The 25,675-nt window shown below is 36.4% G+C and overlaps 1 protein-coding gene across 1 annotated transcript in view; it reads left to right on the forward strand.

Moving 5' to 3' along the window:
* The window catches only part of LOC127975505 (plexin-B2), a 96,461-nt gene that overhangs the window by 40,185 nt on the left and 30,601 nt on the right, over positions 1-25,675 (forward strand). The window contains exon 2 of the mRNA XM_052579650.1: positions 9,229-9,306. The gene's annotated coding sequence lies outside the window, so the exon portion shown is untranslated. The remainder of the gene's footprint in view (positions 1-9,228; positions 9,307-25,675) is intronic.

The raw sequence follows: 25,675 nt of genomic DNA on the forward strand, positions 1-25,675 counted from the left end.
TCTAATAAGTGCTAAGGATGAATTGTTGTACGTGGAATCTTTCTTTTTCTAATTTAGTTGAAATCTGCCATGGTGTGTCTCAGGTAAAGGCTTAATGATTACCAGTTTCTATATTTAAGATTATTCTGCATTTGGTTTGTTCTGTTTGCCAAATAAGAAAAGGTGGACAAGGGTGTTCTCTGCAAATATCAAAGATTTATAGCGCTTAGGAGTAAACACAGAGAGTTTCTGCCTGTTTTGTGTAAATGATCATAATGATGAAGGCTTGTTTCTGCACCACAGGAAAGTTCAGAGGGCATTAACACACCAAACATGATCATTCACCAAACGTGATCTAAAATAGAGCTGGCGAGAAAATTGTGGCACCTGTAAACCTTATTTTTTTTGGGCAGATGGAAGAGAACATAGTTTGTGGGAAAAGGTTAGCAAGCCCTTCTGCTGTCTGTTGGCCATCTGTTTGTTTGTTTCTAGAGCATATGGCCTTACGCAGTAGACATTTCTGGAAAATCATGCAGAGATCTTGTGAGTTAGTTTGTAAGACGTTAGGAGTTCAATGTGAAATCCATTATAAACCATGTTATTTTGGTTCATGTGGCGGTTTTGAATATTTACTTTGAAAATAAAAAGGTCGGAGTTTGTATAACTTAATGTCACATCCCCCCCCCCCAGATTGATTTGTTACTTTTCTTTTTTTTTTACTTTTTACTGGCAGCCCATTTCATATTTGAAACTGAACAGCCAAAAAAATGACAGAAATGGTCTCATGGCCACCCTAATTGTTTACATATTCTACTCTGACATAGATCAGATTTTCCAAGCAAAATTACTTGGTCAGGGCTCTCAAGGGCTGGAATGTGTTACGATTTTTCATCCATAGGCCTTTTTTGATGTTCGAGATCAGTTTAGATGGCCAAGTAAACAGTCTAGTCAGAGTTTTGATCTAAAACTGATCTGCTAACAGCTTTTCAGAGTCTAATTGCCAGAGGGAGGTTCATGTTAGCATGTGATATGATGCAATCTAATTGGATGCTTCTGGAAATTTAGAAACAACAGTTGCAGTCACATAAATCTAAACTCTTGACAGAAATATGTCACTGTTCGAAACAATTTTAAGCAGTGGAAGTAGACATTAATTCAGATTAATGCTAACAGGCTAATGATAACTGGCTGGCTATTCAGTCCCCCCCCAATAAATAACTGATTGACAAGCACTAGAAACATGTCTGTTCTTAAACACCGTTTCCGAATGCCAGTGTATTGTATAAGCTTGTAGTTTAAACATACCTACTCTCAAATTACACTCAATCAGTCCCACAAATGATTTCTTTTCCAGCTCATTTCAAAGATAAATTGAGTACCTGCTGATGGAATAGACTTTTTACAAGTTGCTGGGCTTCCTTTTGCTCTGCATACCTGTCAAGCAAGACCCGAACGTGTGTATTGGATTCTAATCAGAATCTCGAAAGGACATTCTCCCGGGAAAATAAAATACAGGAAATGAAAACACATCTGCTTCAAATTCCCACATCTACCAGTCTTAACGGATCAGTTCACCCCCCAAAAATGAGATTTCAGTCATTATTCACCCTTAGGGCATTCCAAACCCATATGCCGCGGTTTTTTTTTTTTTCAGTAGAACACAAAAGGAGATGTTTTGAAGAATGTTCACACAGCTCTTGTTGCATACAATTCTTTTTTTTTGTCTTTTATCTTCCGAAATGGAACCAATAAATATCACAAAGATTGTTTATGGTGACAGTTATGACTCATTTGCTGCACATCAAGTCTTCAGAAGCAATACAATTCCAAATAGTTTCGTTTACTGTTCCACAGAAGAAAGATAGTCATGCAGATTTATAATAAAATGAGGATGAATGAGAAATAAAATAATTTTCTCTACAACATGTTCTTCCCTTTTTTAATATAGTCCTTTTATGCCAGGGAAAGGTGCCAGTTGACAGTTTCGCCATCTTTTTTAAATTTTTTTATATTTTATTTTTTGTACAAGTATGTGTTTAACAGATATTTTGCATTGCATGACAGCAGAGCAAGGATGGTGGTTTGTGTGTGCTATGAGCCATTGTTGGGTGTCACTACTTAAACAAAAGCAAAGACGCCTCACCTCAACCCGTGTGAAGCACTGTCAGATGCCATTTCACAAGAAATGGAAAGTGAAATGTTTTTTGGCGGCCCTATGATTCATTTTACACACAAGCGCACACACTCTTACCAACTGCGCTCTCTCAATTTTCAGTTTGTCTGTCTCTCTCAAATGAAATTAAATTGCTTTCTCCCCTGTGAAGCATTTTCATGTGTACCATCAAGCGTTTTTTATTTTCAGAATTGGGTTCTGAATGCCCTTCAAAAATGCACACACGCACACTATTCCTTATCTTCATCTTCACACAAGCGATATTGAAAAGTGGAATTGGTAGTTAGTGTTCGACTGTGTCAGTTACTCTCTCCACACCGATTCCAGGTCTCTGGCTCGTTGTCCATGGTGTTAAACCGTGTCGTCTCGCTAGGTTCTGGGTTGTTGTTGCCATGGGAGCAGGTTCCTGAGCGATGCTGCCAGCTCTTTCCAGCCTCGAGCTTTACAGTGGGTGTGTGAGAAAGCGGGCATCATTGGAGCCAGGCCCAGTCTGTCTGTCTCTCTCTTCTCTTTTTCCTTCCCCCACTCCTTTAGTCTCAGATGGCATGTCTTGATATGAGTGTTTAATGCCCCAGTTCCCATATGCTACTGATTTACTTTGCCATTTTGCCATGGGAGCTGTGCCCTTACATATTCACATACACAAACCAAACTTCATGGATCAACAGTGCTTTAGATAATTGATGTTTGTGTCAGGGGGTTGCTCAGTCAGTACATTGTTGTTTTATAGTCTGTTCATTTCAGAGAATAAGCATCAGAACGTTCCTTCCAGTAAAAGGCTCTTACAGTACGTTTATGCTATACATTGCAAAAAATAATTAAATCTATATAAAAAATAATAATTTCTAAATATTTATTGTTTAACCTATTTTATATTATATTATTTGTGTAATATTATTTTTGTTTAATTTTAAAACTGATTACACTAACACTCAAAAATATGGCACTGGTAAGAATAAAAATAATAAGCCTTTAATTCTCAACAAGGCTGAATTTATGTGTATTTGAAGTATTTGAAATATTATTGCAATTAAAAATTTCTATTTTTTCTATTTTTTTTTCTATTTTTTCTTTTATTTCTATTTCTATTTTTTAATAAATATTTTAAAATTTTATTCATTCCTGTGATGACAGCTACATTTTTCTGTATCATCATTTCAGTTACATGATCCTTCAGAAATTATTCTCATATGCTGATTTCATGGTTATGAAACATTTGTTCTAATTAATATTAATGTAGAAAAAAGTTGTGCCGCGTAGTATTTTTTTCAGATTTTATTTTGATGAATTAGAAATTCAAAAGAACTGCATTTATTTGAAATATAATTTTTCTTTACGTCATAAATGTCACTTTAAATCATTTTAGTGCATCTTTGCTGAATGCATGTATTCATTTCTTTCGAAAAAGGCCTTGATAATGTTTATTACCAGATATCTTGTTTTAAGAATGTGCAGGATGTTTACTTACTGGAAAACAAGACCAAAGTGCAAAATGATAGCAAGCCATCGGCTGTTACATGCTCTGTCGTGTCCTCACAGGTCAACAGGGTCTGTGAATGTGTGTGATGGTGTGTGTGCTCACGCACAGTTATCACTTTTTTACACACACCCACCTGTATAAACAGTCTCTGAAACATGCGGTAGCTTCATAAAGTCTTGCTGCAGTTAAGATTGCGTTTATCATGGTATGTTTATATATATGTGTGTGTGTGTGTGTGTGTGTGTGTGTGTGTGGCGTAGGGTTTCAGTGCCTGGGAGCCATAAGCCGGAGATATGGAGCAGCTAGTGGAGACAGGAAACATGGAGCTCTGTGTTGTATGTGAGGCTGTTTTTTGTTTCATGGACCTCTGCGTTCCTACACTGTTAGATGTGAGGGAGACTGAGATTGTCTTTTTGGTTTTAATCTTATATGAGGCTTACATGTTCTTCACCAACACTGTGCAGGTTCTGATGCAGTCGACCCATTCTGAGAATTTCCTCAGAAGAAAATGTGATTCTACACTGTAAAAATTGTCTCTGCACCCACTTGACCCAGGAACTATTATTGATAATGTTCTCACTATGTAGTTTTTGAAACAGCATCTCAATTCAAAACCAAACTAGATTGGCTCTATTATAATCAAGCAGTGCTGGAACAGCTCAATGTGATGCACATTCAGTTGATGGACACACACTCGTCTGTTTTTGACACTGTGCAGTTACTACAGCCATTTTTTATTTTCCCTGTTGTTTTAAAATGTATGCATAAATTGATTTATTAATTGTTTTGTATTTAATCTTATTTCTTATATTTAATATTGTTTAATGATATTTACATTGAAGAAATGTGTTACTTTATAAACACAAATTATAGTTACACATTTCCTGCTTTTACTTAATAAATCAGTCCCTCCAGAAAAACGCAATTATGCGATCGCTTGATTTAATTCATAATCCTCCAAATGCCGCATATATATGCGGTCACATTTTTTCAAATACGCCGCTCTTTTGCCACATAAATTACCGATTTCAGAAAGCAAAATATTTGGGGCTAGCATGATTTCATAATCCCTGTATTTTCGTTGCGAAAAACTCGCATATATATTAACAGAAAGTTGAAAAATGTTGCGTTTACTTCACACAAGTAAAGCGCCATTTTCCCCTATTGCCATGGGAACTTTATGAAGTGACGTTATTACGTGACGTGAACATCATCTGCAAACCCCGTGGTGTAACCAGGGTGAAACTTGAAACGCGCAAATCATTCTTATTTGCCAACAAAAATAAGCGTAAAAGAACGCGTGAAGCAGTTTCCTGATTTGTTACATGACAGTGGAGCCAAATTATATTGCGAGAACTTGTGAAAACTGCGGTTTGATAAAATAGAGAAAAAAAGGTGATTCCCCCAACACCCCCTTCTCACTAGGCTACTAACACTGTTGTAGTTTCATTCAGAAGTTGATGCAACTTTACAGTTGTAAGATTGCACTTTTTTGTTACAGAACAGTACCAAAAACTTAGTTGTAATTATATTAGTAGTATGTAAAATAATTAACGTTGCAGTAAGAGATTGCAACTTAAATATTCTGTGATTTAGTATGATCGCTTATCATAGGAAGAATAAGAAATTACTCTTTACATTAAGGTAGTAGCCTAGAGAGAAAATGTGTTGGAGGAATAATTTTTTCTCTTTTTCATCAAACCGCAGTTTTTGCAAGTTCATGCAATTTCATCACATAAAATTGCAAAAATATCCCGCATATTCCATCGCATTTAAGAAAAACGTGCCGCAAAATCAAGGATTTTTGCCCGCAACAATCACAAAACATTTTTGCGTTTTTCTGGAGGGACTGATAAATAAATAAATAAAGAAATTAATAAAAAAAATAATTTTCTAATACCTTTCATTTAATAACTATAAAATATCTGTCTGCCTGTTTGTCTTTTCTTTTTGTGATCAACATTTTTATTCAGATTTAATTTCATTTTCAGAAACAAATCACAGTTACGGTTCAAAAGAACTTCTTAAAAACAGATGCCATGAAGTCGTCCACTTGTACAGAGAAAGAGGAAGAAAAATGTAAGTGATAATAGTCAGAAAAGCATAGTAGGGAAGTCAATTTTCATCCTATCAAGCAACATCTCAGCAACATTAGTCCAACTCTGAATAGTGTTGTCCTTTGCTGCGTTGAGCCTGGCAGTGGTACCTTCCAGCAAGACAATGTCTCTGGAGTATGATATCCAAGTGAAAGTTATGGAAGTGGATGGTTCTCTCCATAATTTCAAAATAGTATTTTTGGCAGTAGTACTTGCAGCTGATAAAGTCCTTTTTTGATGAACATTCAACTGGATACTGGAGTCATCTTATCTGCCACTCTGATTTTTTATTATTTTGCATTTAAAAGGTTAACATATAAAATTGTTTTGTATTTTTAACCCCAAACATTTGAACAATAGTGTATATAAGTGAAATGAAAGCCACCTCAGAAAGAAACTGAATTAAATCAAAGTCAAAGTTCACTCAGAATAGGTCAAAGTCCTGTTTGGAAGAATCTCTGGAATGCCCTGAATGTGAGGGTCTGAGGAGTTTCTTGTTTGGCAGTATTGTGCTGATTATCGATGGTGTCACTTGCCACATTACCTCCTGCTGTCCTGTCCATTTTGTCCTCGCTCACACCCATCTCTCTGTCAAATCATAGTGGCTGTGTGTGTGTTTGAGAGATCACAGATGGTGGTGCTTCCATCAGTGTTTCCAGAGTCAACCTTAAATCTGTGTTCTGTGTTTTTGCATATATGTGTGTTTATGAAGAGCTTTTGGTGGCCTACATTTGATTGTGGACTATGTGCGTGTGTGTTCTTGATTATAAAGGTCATCTTGTGGTTCAGTGGTTGCTTCCAGACAGTGTGTTTTGCCTCTTTTGTAAGTGTGTATGGGTTCGTCATTACTTCCAGCCGTAAACTTTCCCAGCCGAGTCTCAGAGCCCATCCTGGCTAAAGGTCTTTCCCAGCATCACATCATGCTCACCCTCATTCAGCACCAGTCCCCCTCCTTCTCCCCCCTCTAGTTCTGGATGGGTTGATGCTTGGATGAGCCAATGCCAGCAAAGGATCTGCATTTGTAACTTTCGACCCTGATGTTTCTTTCATCTGTCGATCAGCGCTGTGCAGATGCGGTGTGTGTGTTTAATGAGTGGTAACTGCAGGTTTTGAAGTTTTTGCCAGTTTTTTTTGTTGGGTTTTTCACTGTGTTGGAACAGCATTGTGTTGTGCGCCAGGAGCGGACCGACTCTAGCTGCGGGACAGATTACTGAAACTGCTCTCCGCTTTCTTCTGGAAAATATGTTTAGGAATGTTCTGGTTATGGCACGTCACGCCTCACAAGTTTTCAAGCAAAAATTCTGAAAGATTTGAACAACTTGTGCCTAAAAGCTGTGATTATGGACAGCCTTTGTTCCTCACAGAGATTTTTTTCTGCCTCACTGGCTCCTAAATACCTCAACGCTGAGCTTCTGGAAACCCCATTTATGGACATTGTGCAGTTTGTTTATAAAAGTTTTTTTGTTTGTGTTTTGTCTGCATGTTTGGATCAGATCATGCAGATTGGCTGGAGTAAAAAAGAATGACTTGCCTTTTGGCTGTGAACCTGTATGTGCGAGTATGTGGGTGTGTGATTGAGGAGGTAAGCGATAGAAAGAGATTAGAATTCAGAAACATGACTACACACATCTGCTTCTCATTGGGCCACTAAAGGAGCCAAAACGTATGGCAATGTACACTGTATGAGAACATACATTGAGGCAGCAGTGAAATAACTAGAGCTTAACGTTTCAATCCCACCTCTCTGCCCACACCCAAATTCCTTTAACCCTTGACACCGAGCCTCTGAAATCATCAAACAGGCCAGGGTTACCTCGGCATATGTGAAAGACATCAGAATGAATGAACGTACACGCATTCTGATGGGATGATGTTGGAAGGCACAGATCATATTCAGAATAGCAAACTAGCTGAATTTATAGAACGAGTGGATGTTCTAGGACATTTAAATAAGATAAATATTAAAGGGATAGTTCACACACAAATGGAAATTCTCTCATCATTTGCTCACCCTCATGAGTGAAACACAAAAGAAGATCATTTGAAGAATGACAGCTGATGGTAGCCATTGACTTCCATAGTATTCCCCCCCCCCACCCATATTATGAAAGTCAGTGGCCACCATCAACTGTTTGGTTAACAACATTAAAGAACATGATGACAGGATATTCATTTATGGGTGTTTAGGTGAACTGTTTAATAGAGATTATCATTATTGTTATATCGTTATTACTGGTATTTTATTTTCTCCGTTGTATTGTATTGTATTTTTTTCCATAACAAAATATTTGGAAATCACATTGTGTATATAAGCATTTTTGTTTGCGTCTTGTCTTATTTCCATTAATAAATTGTTTTAAAAATCACATAAAAAGTCATTTCTGTTTTCAAGATGTTATAATGGTAACTGGTTGGAACTAACAGATTTCGCGATCTAGGGATTCATAAATTAAATAAATGATAATAATAAAAAAGAATATTATGCAACACTATGCATTATGGCAGTATTTGATTCAGAACTTTGTCTGAGATTCGGAGGAGTTGCCATTTGTGAGCTCATCTTATTAACCCAATGATCGCTCTGAGAGAAGAGAGACAGGTGTGTGAGTCTGTAGACACAGATAAATGCTTTTCCGATGATGCATGGAGGGAGGGAGTGAGTGTGAGTGTGTAAGTGTGTTTAAGGCTCTTCAGAGACTCTTTATCTGTGACCTTCGCACTAATGAAACATGTCTGTCGTTTACGCTCATCATGTTGTTCATCTACAAACCACATTCTCTCTGGGTTAAGTCAGGCCTGTTCTGCTCTTTCTGTAAATTACTGTAATTTTCGTAACAGCCACACACCAATATTTTCCTCACAGATGGCTTGACCACAAAGAGTCTGGTACCAAATTGAGTACAATAATTCTTCTTTTAGTATCGACTGGTTCCAGTGCTTTTGACATTCTTAATTCTACCTCATATCGGTTACACTGTGTGCTTTATTTAGACTCACTTTGGCATAGCCCTGATCCAGCCTGTGACTGAAGGCTTCTTTGTTGTTCTTTCCTGTTTCCACCCACTGTTAAAAAAAATAGGCCATGTCCAATCAAAATTCCTTGTGCATGTGATTCAACCCATATAAACACACATTCACAGATATCAAAAGTAATGCAGACAAGCCATCATCGTTCCTCCAGCATTGCTCTCTCATTGATAACACACCCAGTACTTGACTGTGTTCATTTATTTTCAATTTTCAGTGGTTTAAAGCAATAACCCACAGTCAGTTGTGGTCCAAATTATGCCTTTTTAATTCTCTCATAGGTTTCATTGCAAATGTAGCATTTAAGTAATTGAATCGGGTTGCAGAATAGGCTAAGCCGAGGCATAATTGACTCTAGCCTCATCTGAGTGCCTGGCACAGAATTGGAAATTTGCTCATTGGCGTTTTTTGTGTGTGCTTCTCCGTCCATTTCATTGTAATAATGACCTTTGTTCATTCTTTCTTCATTGTAGTGTTTCTGCAGCAGCACTCAAGAGGATCAGAGGAAACCGAAGAGGAGGAGGAGAGCAGAGAGAGGGGGAAAGTCCAAAGTAAGAGTTGAATAATTAGATGTAAGTCTGTGTTTGGCAGTAAGGAGTGGGGATGGGCAAGTTAATCTAAAATTGCTTCTAATTTCTATCTTTGCTTTATTATTTTGTGCTTTTAAAAGGTATAAATACCAAGATGCAGTTTTCATAACGGGTTTTGGCATGCGGACAGTGTGATGCTCTTAAGTGTGCTGTTAGACTGTCAGCGGTGTATACTCTTACAGTGAAGTTTAAAGCATCGTCCTTTAAAGCATCACTGCTGCATTCATCCAAACAGCACTTTAACACATTCACCTGCTGTGAGAAATGTGAGAAGTGTCTCTGTTTTGTGCAGTAAAGTATTATAGTATGTCTATTTAAAAAAATGGCATACACATTCTGATGGTTGTCTTTGGCTTTTCATCTCATCTCGTGCCTTTACAACTGTGTTTTTAAGATGCTTTGTCAAGTTAAACATGGTTGGGAGGCATAATATATAGGTACCATAATGTTTGGAATTCAAACAGGTGTAGCTCAGTCATTCTTTGGTTGAGGCGACCAAATCATACATCACTATGAAGGATTTTTTTTAATGTAGAATCTAAAAAACAAAAACAAATCAACAACTAATTTTTGCATTTTTGCTCATTGTGACTCATTTTGCCAGCACAGGTAACATATTTATAAGTATCATTCAGTATTGGATACATGTTGTCTGAATTTGAATATTATGTATGATAATTTTAATAGTCATTTCATATTATGGTTAAATTTATAATTTAGCAAATTCCAAAATTAATATCCATTCATTCATACTGTGCATTATAATGTTATGATGCATGCATACATTTGTGTAATTATTTTGGATTTTGTAAGATATATAAATGTGTGTGTGTGTGTGTGTGTGTGTGTATATATATGACCTCATCAATTTAATTATACAGGGCTTAACAAGTAATTGTTTAGAAAACTCACCAAGTTGGTCATAAAAATGTAGATTTACACATTCCTCTTGAGGTTCAATGGAAAAAAGGAAGTAATTTAATAGGATAAATTGCTTTCCCTTTCTCTTCCTAACAATCTGAGAATCAAACTAAGTAGTAAAGCGCATGAGAGCTGTAATTTCTCTCGAGATTGTCTTGAACCGTTCTCTAGCCACTCCCTGATCTCCTGCTGGTGACTCACGTCTGCTGTTGGCTGCCATGGTCTCTCTTTTCCTTCAGTAAAGGATTGGATCCATGCTTTTTATACAAAGAAGCATGCGCGTAATTTGCAGGGGGGTTAGGGGGGTCATGACCCCCCCAAAAATCAGATCCAATTAATATAACCCCCTCAATATCATCAAACCATTCAGATTAAAATAATATGAAATATTCAGAATAAATACTTTTGTTCGTTTTCTTTATTAATTTCATTTGCCAGCAAGAAAGATAGTATCATATTTTAAATAATCTGTAATGTACCCCCCGCCCCGCCCCCCACACCGACTACTTGGTATTACCCAACCTGCTTTCTCTACCAAGTTTGTTCACTATTTTGCGCAGTCCCTGGGATGAATGGGTGGAAAAAGCTGACGGAAAGATGAAAAGGACACTGAAAGGCAGCCAGACAACAATTTTTCATTGTTTGTCGACACCAGCCAAAAAAAAGAAAAAAAGAAAAGAGAATCCTGACCAAACGGAGGTACCCCGCTAAATTGGCTGTTAAGTTAGCTGAGCGTTTCTCAAAGTGTGGGGAGTAGATACATGACAAACATGTTTTGTGCCCATCTTTTTAATTACTTTATTTATTGACCATACACTCAAAACAAAACAAAGACACATTTAAATGTAAGCCTTACTTAACCTTTTCACACGTAAGTTTAAACGTTTTTCAAGGCGACCGATCTTAATATCGCTTTATGGTTCCCATGGAGACGCGTCATTCATTGCTTGTCAGCGCTGATGACTGATGATCTGCTATTATTTCCTTTTTTATTCAAATTTCACAAATTTGTTAGCTATAGCAGGATATATCTGATATTCCATAATTAAATTATGCAAATTAGCATGTTACATTTTACACAAGAAAATTATTCAATAAATTAATTAATTAATAAATATGCCGCAAGTTTAACCCCCCCCAATGGTACACCCAAAGTTACGCCCTTGCAAAGAAGGTCAATGAAACATGAAACCAGACCCTCCAACTACAGAAAAAAGTGCAGGCGCTTTCAAACACACTCTGTCTTTTCACCCTTACCTTATTGCATTTATATTGAAGCCTGAGGCAGTCTGCTTTTTTTCATGAGGCAGCAAGGAAATTCTGATTGCGAAGCAGATTATGAGCTGCCGTTGATTTTACTATGAGATCCCGACTCCTAGTTTTTCTTTTTGCCAGCTATAAAGCAGCAACGATGGACACTGAGCTCCTATTACAGAAAGAAAGCATAAGCTTCACATATATAAGAGAGAGTGAGACTTTGGTTAAGGTTTCTCTGCTATCACAAGCCATTTTCCATAAAGCCTCATCTCGGATTTTGCCTCTGTCTCTGACAATGATTAATAGCTCCTGTCAGTCCCGTTACTATGATAATAAGTATGTGTACGCGTTTGTTTCTCAGAAGGTGATTACACCCAGGAAGTGTGCGATATTGTGTGTAAATTCTGTCTTTCTGCGCTACTTAAAAGTTATAGTAAAGCATGTTCACCAGCTAAACTTTCACCTGTACAGAGAGACAATCTCACCGCGTCAAGCCATTTCCTAAGACGGGAAAAAAAACGTTTTTTACTGACAGTGGTAATGATGTGACCTGGAATGAATCAAAAGTAGCTGAATCAAAAGTTTTTTAGTAGTTGCTGAAAAAGTTATTATTATTATTTTTTATAATTTTAAAATAAATCTCTTATGTTCACCAAGGCTGCATTTGTTTAATTAAAAATACAGTAAAAACAGTAATATTGTAAAATATTACTGCAATTTAAATTGCATTATGCATTATTCGAATGCTTTTGGCAAAAGAGATGTGTTTTTAATCTACATTTACATTTATTCATTTAGCTGACACTTTTATCCAAAGTGACTTACAATTGCTATATATGTCAGAGGTTGCATGCCTCTGGATGAACTCGGAGTTAAGTGTCTTGCTCAGGGACACATTGTTGTCTCATAGTTGATTCGAACCCTGGTCTCTCACACCAAAGGCATGTGTCTTATTCACTAGGCCAACACCTGCTTAATATTTTGTGGAAACAGATTTTTCTCAATTTTTTTGATGAACAGAAATTTTAATTTGAAAATGATTTTTTGCAGCTTTATAAATGTCTATAAATTCTTTACAAATTAAGTCTGTAAGTAATGTGTCTGTTGAATTAAAGTATTAATTTCTTTCAGGAAAAAAATCTTACAGACCCTAAACTTGTGTGTATTTTGCTTTATCCGAAAAGACAGCATATAAGATGGATTGCAACCTAATCTGAGATGCATTAAAGTCTATATCTGGTTGTTCAGCACCGAGTCAACTAATGGCATGAATTTGGCACGGAACCAACCAATGAGAGACAGAGGAAGTGTTCTGGGAGCCTTAGTAGGATGTTTCTGTATATCCAACATTATCCTAGTCCAAGTTTCACCCAAAAAAAATTCAGTGGGCCAAAAAGCCTTGAGCATTTATTCAGAAATTCCTTCTGCTCATGTTTTATGAACCAGACTCTGTGTTTGTAAATCTAATTGTAAATATAGTATTTATGGACTAGTCTATTAGCATAAAAATAAGTTTGTTTGTAAGCCAGATCACATAGCCCATGTAGCCCAAACTGCCCTACTGCAGGATAAGAGGCTTCAGTCTGGCCTGTCTTGATGAATGTTTAACAGCTAACGGTACGTTTTGAATACCAATACACTTGCTGACAGACGAGAGAGAACAAGTGATTATTTCAAACATATCTCTATTTGCCTCTTGATTTGGATGAGGTCTGTTAATGAAGTGTCTCTGGAGTCTAAAAGATTCAATGTGGTTTTTAGTGTACATTTGTGTTTTTGTGCCTTGTGCCTAATTGGGTGGGTCTTCTTGTGATTAATTTTTGTCAGCCACCAAGCCTCACATCATTTTACGGAGAGGTCAAACTGCCATCACCTCCTGTCGAACATGCTTACTTGCTGTAGGTCTTGTCGTTATTAGTTTTAATAGTTTATTCAAACAGCTGTGTTGAATGAAAGATCTTTAGGGCCTCTCTTGGAGTTTGAATTACATGGAACTCTGTTTGAGCAGAGGTCTGCTTTTTGAAGAGATTTTGGAGCCCAGAGTAAGGGTAGGTAATAACAAATTTACATTAAGTTAATTTAAGTGCTTGGGAGTCTACCAAACATTCACACGAACACACACAAGATAAGATGGAGATGCGGTGACTGGCGTGTTGTGCTTGGAGCCGTGCCATACACTTCTATACTTTGCCTTTGTATGAGCAGGATTTAAAATTAATTTTCTAGAAGCAAGTCCTTTGATGTCTTTTTGCTGGGAAAAAAATACAACTTGTTGGTTTGTATTCATTTATCCATGTTCTTTTTTACTTCAAACTTGTTTTGATTTAATTTTTATTCTTTTATTTACATATTTGTTTACTCATTTACTTATTTACATTACATTTATTTATTTATGCTTCTTTAATTACATATTTTATCTGTTTATACTTATTTATAGATAGCAATTTACTTTACTTTTTTTCTTTTCTTTTCTTTTTTTTAAGAATTTCTATTTTGAATGACTTTATTTAATTATATTTATATTATACTTGTCCACTTTGTACTTATAAATTAATTTAGTTACATGTATATTTAAATTTCCTTTTTTTGCTTAATATAATTACTTTAACAATTACTTAATATATTTTTTTTAATTATTCATTTATTTACTTATTTAATTTTGCACTTATTTTCTTTATTTTTTTATTTACAGTACTATTGTTCTTGTATTATACTTATGTTATAATATGTTACCCATTTAATACATATATATATATTTATTTATATATTCATTCATTTCAGATATTTTTTATTTCTGCACATTTATTTTGTGTGCTTCATTAACTTTTATTTACAAACAATGCATAGTACAGTTTTATGACTGTTAAGAAATATTTATTTACTCAAAATCTTCTCATTTGCTACTGGAAGATAATTATTTATTTACATTTTGGACTGTATATGTGAGTGTGCATTCATCAGCACTCCCTGTTTGTTAGAAGCTCATTGTTTAAGGTCACAGTATAGCCAAGTGACTCTGATAAAGTTAAACTCTGCAGTGTTATACATACAGAGCTGGAGAATTATGACCCTTGTGTAATAATAAGCAATGGAGTCAGATATATAGTCCCTTCCTGAAATTATCGACCCTCTGCTGTGAAAGAATTATGGGCGGTCTCACCTGTCCTCCCCACAGCTCATAATCTGTGAGCGAGGGAAGCCAGAGCAGAGGGGACAAAGCAGTTTTCAGGAAATAGACCCAAAGCCCGGTCATAGATCCAAACCAAGATGGTATCAGGAAAGATGCATGTTCCTCTCTTTTCAGAAGCTCTGTTTATAAAATTAGTTAGCATATTTATTATCTACATGGAAACCTTTCAAGACAGCATTCTAATAGATTATACATGACAAATTTGTAATGCTCTTCACAGGCAGCATCTCGTGTGTCTTCTCACAGGACACTCGTTTTGCTTTTAGCATGTTGCTAAGCTAACAGCTTGATATTGTAAGCATAACAATTAACAATACACACATATTTGGTACAATATTAAATGTTTAATTAATTCTAAACTGTTAGTATCAGTACGTTTTTATTAAAATAAAAGTTTATTTATAGTCAGTATTTAACTTCTCCATCTGTCCACCATCTTGATTTTTTTTTTTTTTTGAGATTGTCGCAGTGCATTCTGACATTGCCTTCTCTACTTAAAGGGTTAGTTCACCCAGATAACAAATTTATGTAATTAATAACTTAGCCTACTGTTGTTTAAAACCCGTAAAACCTCCGTTTATCTTTGGAACACAGTTTAAGATATTTTAGATTTAGTCCGAGAGCTCTCAGTCCCTCCATTGAAGCTGTGTGTACGGTAGCCGAGCCAGATAATGACTCGTTCAAGAGTGAAGAAACGGTTGCATCGGTTTTCGGATCACCAGTAGTTCTTTCGGACAGTTCGATTCAATAAACCGGTTGAAGAAAAGGGTTCACCGGTTCTTTTGCGCTCGACGTAATAGCGCCATTTGCGATGATTGCCGTTGATTCAAGCCTTCGGTTTACCCGCACTCATAACACAGAATCAGTTCAGAGTCAATCACCAAAAGAATCAGTTCAGTTCAGACGCTCTGTGTGTCGGTCTGCTTCACGCTGAATCACACATGCGCAGTATCATCAGCTCCTCGGTTCACGAATCGGACGCGTTTGACTGAAACAGTTCTTGACTCGTGAATGAGTCGATGTTTTGTTCGTTATCTGGCTCGGCTCGGTGTTCATCTTCAGTTCTCTCTTCACAGCAGTTCAGTCAGTGTACTTTTTGAGTAAAGGAATTACTCCGGGATATTGGTTTGTTTGAACTCAGAGGGAGTGCCAGCCACATTAAAAAAGTTAACAGCTTAAGTAATTTGTGGATTAATGCGTATTAGAGATGCGAACCGATTTGGTGAACTGAATGATTCGTTCGCGAACGGGATATCCAGACTGCTTTGATTTGAACTCTCTCACAACAGACACGGAAGAGAAGACAATGCTGAATAAAGTCGTTGTTTTTGCTATTTTTGGACCAAAATATATTTTCGATGCTTTAAAAAATTCTAACTGACCCTCTGATGTCACAAAGACTACTTTGATGATGTTTTTCTTACCTTTCTGGACATGGACAGTATACCGTACACACAGCTTCAATGGAGGGACTGAGAGCTCTCGGACTAAATCTAAAATATCTTAAACTGTGTTCCAAAGATAAACGGAGGTTTTACATGTTTGAAACAACATGAGGGTAAGTTATTAATTACATAAATTTGCTATCGGGGTGAACTAACCCTTTGAGATGCTGCCTTGAAATTTGGCACACAAAAAAAGGTATCTTAGGAGTCATCTTCATTAATATATATCTATTTTTTGGAACAGCCTTCAAGTCGACGACTTAAACTGGTACCTCAGTAGACAGTTCTGCATGTTTTGGAACAGAGCGAGAGTTTTTGGTTTGGTGGATATATTTTGCTCTCCCAGCAGTAATAGTTGTGATCTATCCCAGAAGTCTGCACTGCTGTAATCTATTCCACAATACATGATCTAGCAGAGAGGCCATGACACGGCATGCCAGCGGAGGGGATGGAGCATTTTATCAGTTCTGCATAGTGCTTGAGGGGGAGAGGAAGTTGTTTTCGTTGAGATTTTGAGCTAAGCTTCAGTTTCTGATCTGAGTTTAGCCTCCATGAGGTTTTTCAAACCTGTATTTGACTCTCAAGTTGATCCTGCATCGTAGTTCCATTTAAAGCTTTTAGGGCACCAAACGGAGGGAGAGCATTAAAATCTCGTCTTGCCTTGTGGGGGTAATATGACCCAGAGGAGCTGACAGAAAGACTGGAGGGAGTGCAAAGGAGAGTGAGGTGAATAAGTGAAGGGGGATGAACGGGTAAATGAATTAGAGCTGGTTTCTGTCTGAGCATTTGCTCTGTAAAACACATTCACATTGGCGTACCAAAGACAACCTTGGTCATGTTTGATCCTCCTCTCATTTAAAATGTACTGTTTTTTACACATTGGTGTTTATTCAGCAAGCATCACCCAAAACCCTTAGTATTAGACTTCAATATGAAATTTATCCTGCTCTTTTTGTGCTATAGACATGAGTTATACTTCAAATGTATGGCATGTTGAGGCCTTATTTAGATAAAAACTATTCACTTAAGGCCATGGCAAGTTTCACATTCACAATAAGGCTGATTACTATAACCGCAAAGTTTTAATAATCACTTCAATTCTGTGAGAATATGGAAGTCCAGATCCCAAATATAATGATCCTGACACAGAGGAGCAATAATTTTGGACTCATTTAAAAAAAAATCTCTTTCCAGATGCTGAACGCTAAAAATCTTGACAGCCAATCAGAATCTGCTTGATTTTGAGTTTCTGAAAAAGGCTTGAGCATTGAAAGCGGTAGATGACATAAGTGCTACGTCTAAAAAAATCACTTGGAACACATTAAAAGCCACTTATCAACACCCTTGAATCACAGCAGTGAGTTTTGCACCGGTGAGCACTTATTACCGGTGAGCATTTATTTTATTTTGTCTTATTTTGCTGATTTTGCTAATGTATCATATTCTTACAGACCATATGACTTCTCTTGTCCGTCTATAACTGGGTCGATAAAAGACAGCACTGAGGTCAGAGGTCGTGAGAGCGAGCTTCTGAAAGGAAATCTGCAGAATTTTGTAGTTTTGACACTGACTTTGGCCTCCAAATTAGGTTTTAATTGACTTGCAATATTTTTTTTTCTTCTAACTTGAGGTCACGTCAGGTCTTGTCATTATGACTAGTGCTTCTCTGCATGCTTCTTCTCGCATCTCCAGACGGGTATGACACACAACGATTCTGTTGACCTTTTACTATGACACTTGGTATTTTGATAATAATATAGTTGTGTCTTTCTGGAAGCTCCTGAGAAACAATTAGCTGTCAGATGCGGTGAGACTAGCCGTGTCCCATGCTGCCCGCTGAGGAGTTTCAGCTCAGAGCATCGATTCTCCTTCCTCAACTCTCCTCTTCCTCCTGCTATCTCAGCCGTGCATCTTCCCTCCTCTGTTCTTTCCACTGGATGCAAAGTTAAAACTGCAGAAGGGAGGACAAATTTCTCCAGTATATTCTCTTATTCTGTCTCACTTTCTCTGGAATGATATATTGTTTCTTTAGAAATGGTTTTCTTAGCCTGGGAAAGAGAGTGCAATTCGGGGACTTTGTCAGATATATTAAAAGAAAAAAGTTATGCGAGCAGAACCAGAGGAAGACGGATCCTTTTGCTTACTCGACAGAAGTACAGTTATTCCGCTAGTCATCATTTCCGGGGCTTTGACAGATGTCTGAATGCTCGACTGCAAGCTGTCATTAAAGCTAAATGGAAAACTGCAAATACAAAGTAGTTCTGAAATTCATATAAAATTAACTTTTCAACTTTTCACTTAGATTGTTGTATATGATATAATATATAATATAATATAATATAATATAATATAATATAATATAATATAATATAATATACCCACAGGTCAAAGCCAGATGGAGACTCTGCATGCATAAGTTTTCATTGCTGATGATATCACAGGCCAGATTTCATCACAATCGAAACTTGTGGACGGTGTTTGCACGTGTGTTTTGAGGCAGACCAATATGCACACATACTGGTTATAGTAATTGTACACTAAATGGAGATCGCCACCACCACCAGTCTGAACTCTTTTCCCTTTCTTTTTGCTAAGTTGTTTCAGCATTATTCCCCATGAGCTGAAATGGTTTCTGAACAGCCGATTAAGAAATTATCAGAGCATTGCAGCAAGAACAGAATCCCACGCAGCCGGTACAGTGCTCCAGGCGGCTTGAAAATGCCCTGCTTTCTTATATCTGTTGTAACGATCAGCAGCAGGGTGCCTAGACCATAACGTAGGCAATTGTGTCTCTCAAACTAGCTCTTTCTCATTATCTCTAGCTTATCTGGGTCAAAATTACTCAAATATTTGAAATCTGAACCTTCAGACTTTTTTTTTTTTGTCCTGTCTGTTTACATGTTTGATGCTTAGTCTGGGTTCTGTTCACATTAGAAGGTCGCAATTACCAGCTTCCTGTTTGAAATTGTGCATTAGAATGGCACTTGAAATGACATAAATTCCATCATGGAAACTAATGGAATGATAATTTTATTTAGATGTGGTTATGTGCATTTAAGCAAACATTGCAGCACTCAGGCAGCTAAGCATTCACTTATAAGCAGATAACAAAAAGAAAGAAAAAGAAGCTTTGAAACAATATTTCCCTTTGATAATTGTCATTTTGTTTCTTTACACATCCGCCATGTGTTGTATAAATAAATATTATGTTTTTGATATCGAATAGGAATATTGCGTATCCTATTTGAATGGAACACTGCATTATTCCTTCCATTCGTTTGGGGAATTTGAAAAGAATGTGTATTGTAATACAGATTAGAGATTTCCCCCTTGCCTCATCACATGAGCTAGCATTAGCGATTAGCCTACTCACACCAGCTTAAGCCGCACAATCACTCAAATGAAAATAACCACTCGCCTTTTACAGTTACTGCTAAATGCAGCAGATATTATTACTGATTTAATATGGTGTGTGGGTTCTAGCCAGCTCTTTGAGGATGTGTGTAGTTATGTTATTGAAGAGAAAAGCTGGTATGGGTAATTTTACTTGGTTTTGCTGTCTAAATCACGTTGACTCATCCACACTTGGGAAGCCAAAGCTGATTTTCATCCTTTCTGCTCAAAAGTGTGTGAAAGGGAAATGCCAGAAAAACCAGGTCATACCAGGCTAAGGTGGTCAAGCTAGGCAAATATTGAATAGCTGTGTTTTGGAATGTGGTTAAATTTGGTTTGCATTTCATGAACCCTTTGTTGTAAAAATGAATTAAAACAGTGGCTTATTTAATGAATTAATTTCTTATAAAAAATGTGCCACAAAAGTGCTTGATGGCGAAAACAGGTAGGACACAGGTTGGTATGTAACCCACTGCCATTGTTATCAAGCTTAGCCCAGAAAACTTTATGCATCCCAAAATTGTGCCAAACTTATTTAAACCTATTTTATTAATTCTAAATATAAAACATAATATATTAATAATTAAAGAAACTCTCTGCCTTGTTTGTGACACATTGTATATTACAGTTTGATGTTTTTAATTATGCTGATGTTTCCTTATGAATTACCACACAACATTTTCTCATATACATATTCAAATACACACACAAAACAAAATGCATCTCTGCATTCCTGTTCCAAACATGTCAGTTTTTCTGATTGTGTAATCCATCCTGCTGACTGAACCGGTTCTTCTCCAAACCATTCATGCTTGTGAATCATAAACTAAGAAATTGCATCTCATACAAGCGTCTGCTTATCTTGCTCAAGTATAAAATGAGTGTGTTAAGAGCATATTTTTTTTTATTCCTAGACTCCCTGGCCACTCAATCCCACAGTTTTATTAAAAAAGAAAAATAGTTCTGGCACCTCTAAGCAACACTTTAAAAACTCTCCATCTAAATCAGTTGCACTATTCCAAACATTCACAAAAACACCCACGTAACGGTCACTGTACACACAACCACTTTTCTATAAATGACTTTCTCTTGAATAATCAGAACAAAGCCCTTAAAGCTACATGCATCGACCTGCTGCTGCCACAAAAACTGTCTCCTGCTGGTGATTATATGAGTATGAACAAATGAAATGCCCTTTCTAATTTCAGTTTTTGTTGTTTCTCTTTCGGTCCAGAGGAACACTGGAAGGCATAAAAATGAGAGACACACGAAAGAAAAGATACAGAATCGCACTCAATGCAAGATGGACAGATAGACAGAGAACAAGGGCACATTGGGAGAGTGAAAAGAGCAATGTGCTCTCTGGATGATGAAATGAGTGTGTCATCCTAAATGTGTATGTGTGTGTGTGTGTGTGTGTGTGTGTGTGTGTGCATCTTGAAACAGTGGCATGGGTCCTCAGGAGTTTCTGGAAATGATTCATGTTTGTGTATGTGTGCGTGTCTTGTTCTGCATGCACTAAATGGACCAGGATCTGAATCCATGCACTTGTTGACTTCCAGCTCTTTTGTGTTAGAATTTTCGTTTTCATGTGAAGGCATTAAGATTAATATTTATCATAATTTACTCACCCTCAAGTTGTTTCAAACCAAAAGAAGATATTTTGAAGAATGATGGTAACCAAACAGCTGACGGTAGCCATTGATCTCCACAGTATGGAAAAAAATACTATGGAAGTCAGTCACTACCATCAACTTAAGGTGTCCTAAACTGAGGTTCAATGATCAGTCAGTTCCAAAAAGAAAAACAAGACCAGTGCTAACTGAAAGATAACAAGTTAATAAAAAGATCAGTTCTTTATTTGGTATAAATAGCTTCATGAAAAATTTGTCTGCAATTTTTTGTAGGCTCGTCATTTTTGCCTGGGAACACAACAGATGGAAAAAAAAAAGTCCCCCAAAAGTGCAAAGGTAGTATGTTTTACTCCAATGTGAGAATCCTATCTGGGTCCAATGACCAGAACACAACATGAGGGTCAATGAGATATGTTTGAGGTTTAGGTGGAAAATCCCCCAGTATAAAAGCTAAAGATGTCAATAGAAAGCTCCATGATAGAAAAAGTGTGTTTCTGCAGTAAATGTGGGGATTGCATAAGAAACTGAGTGCTACTTCTAATGAAAATTTCTGGTCTTTCTACTGTCTGCTGGATAAAATATTGCCTGCAGTGCAACACACACACATTTATACTGTACACACATTGGAAAGGTTCTTCCATAATGCTGTGGTGGATGTGATCGTGGGTGGTTTTTGCTGGTCCAATTATGAACCACTTCAAAATCTGAATCAACGCTGTGTGTAGATCTGACTAATTAAGGTGTGAGTGTCAGCTTTTGCCTACATTGAGGGGAACAAACATCCCTCCAAGGATAGTATAACCTGAAATCAACTACATTGTGTGGTCCCATCAGGAAAACAGCTTTATAAACAGTAAATATTTTAATTATAATGTAAAAATTCAAGGTACAGTGATGTAAAAAAGGGTACAGTGAGAGTTTAATTTAGAGGTAGGAGATAGAAAATATCATTAGTTTTGTATTGAAACAAGTTGTGACATATGAATGTTTGTGTTTCAACACTCCTGTGAGGACAAATGATAGTATCAGTCAATAATTTGGTCAATCAGTCATTTACTTGTTTGTACTGGCCTAGTTGGGCCAATAGATTTTTGTATGTTTATGTGTCAGAAAATAAATAAAGAGATAAATGAAGATAAATTATAAATATATATATATATATATATATTTTGTAGATACATTTATATTTTTAACTAATAAAAAATACATATCTATCTATCTAACTAGTATTATCGGTATCACCGTGGGGGTTTCCTGTTTTCTTGCTTTCCTTTGCTTCTAAATAGCTTGTAAAAGCAGAGTGCACATTTAACTTTCACTTTCAAATAGCGTCAATACGTCATAAAGAAATTATTAGTTTTTAGTTTGTTCGAATTTTCCCTCTTTGCCTCGTTTTCGTTACTTTTAAATTGCTTAAATGCGCTGTGTGCATTTTACTTTTAATTTTGAATTAGTGGCAGTTCAGCATCAATTGCTTGAATGCAACAACAAAATACAACATCAAACTCACTTTAGCCTATTTATTAAACATTATTATTACAAAACAAATAAAAATACACCATGCTATAGGGCGGCCTATTCCTAATATGAAATAACAAAAAACTTGCATAAAGTTTAAAAAGGTACACAAATAGGCTAAGTACAGTATATAATATATAACCAAACGTAGACCGTTTATTAGCAAAACAAACAAGAAAGCTTCTTTTACTGAACTAAATCATTTTTATTAGTATAAAATATCAAAGCGACAGTGAGGGTCGGTGCCACGGTGGGCGAGTGAAGTGCCCGGTGTTGTAGTTTAACCCCAGTATCACCGTCTATCGTGGCAAGCCTACTATCTATCTGTCTGTCTGTCTGTATATCCTTTTGTCTGTCTATATATAATGCAATGTGTATTACATATATTATTATAAATTTAACAAAGTTAATGTTCAATGTTATGTAACGTGTAAATGTTTATTTATATTTTTTACACTGAGTAAGTGATTGAAAATGATGGCATACACTTGCAGAACATTTATAATTTTTTAACCCTTTCAACCCCCAAGATGATCACAAGTCATTCTTGCAATTTCAAAAAATCCACGTTTATATTAACCAGCTTGATACATTGCTAGATAACTCAGGGTAACATATTTAAATCAGCATAATTACACGGCACATTTAATGGCTCATAGAATTCCAGATGTTTAAGCTTGAAAGTCATAAAAATGCCCATGCACAGGATCATTGTGCGTAAGATTGACAGAAACGGGTCTTTCAGCTGTCTCAAGGTGGCCCTAGGCCATCAAACCATTCTTATTATTGAACCTTGTTGTTTGGGAGGTTAATTTTGACAAATTTACAGTGGATTCTCCATTGTTACATGATACTCACTCTAACTGTAAACACTCACCTCACTTATAGTAATATATTGCAGTCAATAGAAAGCAGACGGATCTTCTTGAACTGAAAATGTTCAGGGTGTGCAATCAGACCAGAGCATCAAGTTTTAGTAGGGAACGGCGACGTGCCAGAGAGTGAGAACTGAACACCATACTACTATTTAGGATTTCCTGTATAAAGCCCCTTTGGCATTAAATGGGTCATACAGTGGGTTAGCCCTAGAGGATTTGTGAAGTATTAATGGCTGTAGCTGTGGTTATTTGAATTTATTCATTATTGAAATTGTGTTAGCTTTTTAAGCCCTCTGTAATGAGTGTAGAGGCATGTTCTACTGTCCAAATACAGGAACTATGGATATGATGGCTAAGGTTCATTTATGAGGGCTAGGCTGAATAATTTGCCCTTTCAAAATGTTATCTAAACCCAACTCCAACAGATCACCTGATGTGATTATGTACAATCCTATTATGTAAAAACATGTTGTTTTATTGCAGCTATATATATATATATATATATATATATATATATATATATATATATATATATATATATATATATATATATATATATATATAGGCTTTACTGTATATATATATATATATATATATATATATATATATATATATATATATATATATATATATATATATATATAGGCTTTACTGTATATCAGCCTAACCTAAAAACCTGTAGATGAGTGCATGTTATCATAGCAAATAAGATGCACTGCATGTCGCTGAATTAAAACACATTTATCTTTATTTTACTTCAAATGAACAAAATATTGGTGTATAAACATATTTTTGAGAAAAAAAAAGTATCCATCGACTGTCACAGGTGGAATTACTACTTTTCTTAATTTACTTTTCAAAATATCCACTGCTTATTTGACCTACATAGTATGACATTTTATCACTAGTCAGCAATTTTGCAAATAAATTCAGATCTGGGCAAATTGAATTGCCCCCCTGTGTGATCTTTCTGACATATTTCTATTGTATTATTTGCTCCCAAAAACCCTCTTTAGCAGTTATAATCACTTTCTCTCGCTCCCTTTTTTCCATCTCTTTCCCGATCTCTCTGAAGACTGCTGAATCTGTCAACCCTGGCAAAGTTATTGACTTTTACCCACAGTCCTGTGCAAAAGAGAAATTTTTCTGTGGAAAGACTCTGGGAGTCACACCTGATAAGGCATGTGTGTGTGTGTGTGTGTGTGTGTTGGCCTGCGGCATTATAGAGTCTTGGCTAATTAAACCCCAGTGTAATTTATTAATACAATGTGTTCTGAATGGAGCTGCCAGTTGTGTGTTTAAGTGAGAGCAATTAGGAAACCTATCAAGTGGAAAAGATACGTTATCACTGCAGTAAACTCCATAACTGGAGGGAAAATAGGGAGAGAGAGGGATGGAGAAGGAGGGATAGATAACGGAGAAAGCTTTTCCTTGCTTCACCGCCTCCGAGAAAACTCTTTGCCCCCTAAACTAGTCAGCAAACTCTTCCTCCAGTCTCTTAACTCCTTAACTGCAAGATTACACCATATCATTCTACTATCAGTGTTAGTTTATAAAGATTGCTTGCTCTATACATGACTTTATCCACCTGCAGCTGTTTTTTCCACCCAACTGAAAGTCAATGGGGACCAAAACAACATTCAGTATTCAACATTCATCATGTTTAATTCGATATGTTATTTTCTGTTTCTTTCTAATTATTTGCGAGATTTACAAGCAATTTGTGAGCGGCAATTGTTTCAAAGTACATTTTGGTTTAAAATAACATTAGTCTGAGTAAATCATTTTTGGATTAACCTCTCCCTTTAATTAGAAAGGACCAGGACCTTCCAAATACTTTTTGCCATGTAGTAATTCATTTGTTTATTCACCCATCTGTTCATTCGTTTTGCTTCTCTTCCTCCATCTAAATGCTTGTTTTTGCTCTTCTAGCTGGTAAGCGAAGCCAAGTTTGCAGGCCAGTAACCTGGAATGTGGATTGCTGTGTTATTTTAGACTCCCATCAGGGGCACGATCCCACCAGCGGACACACACACAAAGATGGCCTTGTCGTGGTGGTGCCTATTCGTACTTGGCTTCCTCTGTCTCTAATTG

The sequence above is a fragment of the Carassius gibelio genome, chromosome A4 (genome assembly GCF_023724105.1).
Source record: "Carassius gibelio isolate Cgi1373 ecotype wild population from Czech Republic chromosome A4, carGib1.2-hapl.c, whole genome shotgun sequence".
Taxonomy (NCBI): Eukaryota; Metazoa; Chordata; class Actinopteri; order Cypriniformes; family Cyprinidae; genus Carassius; species Carassius gibelio.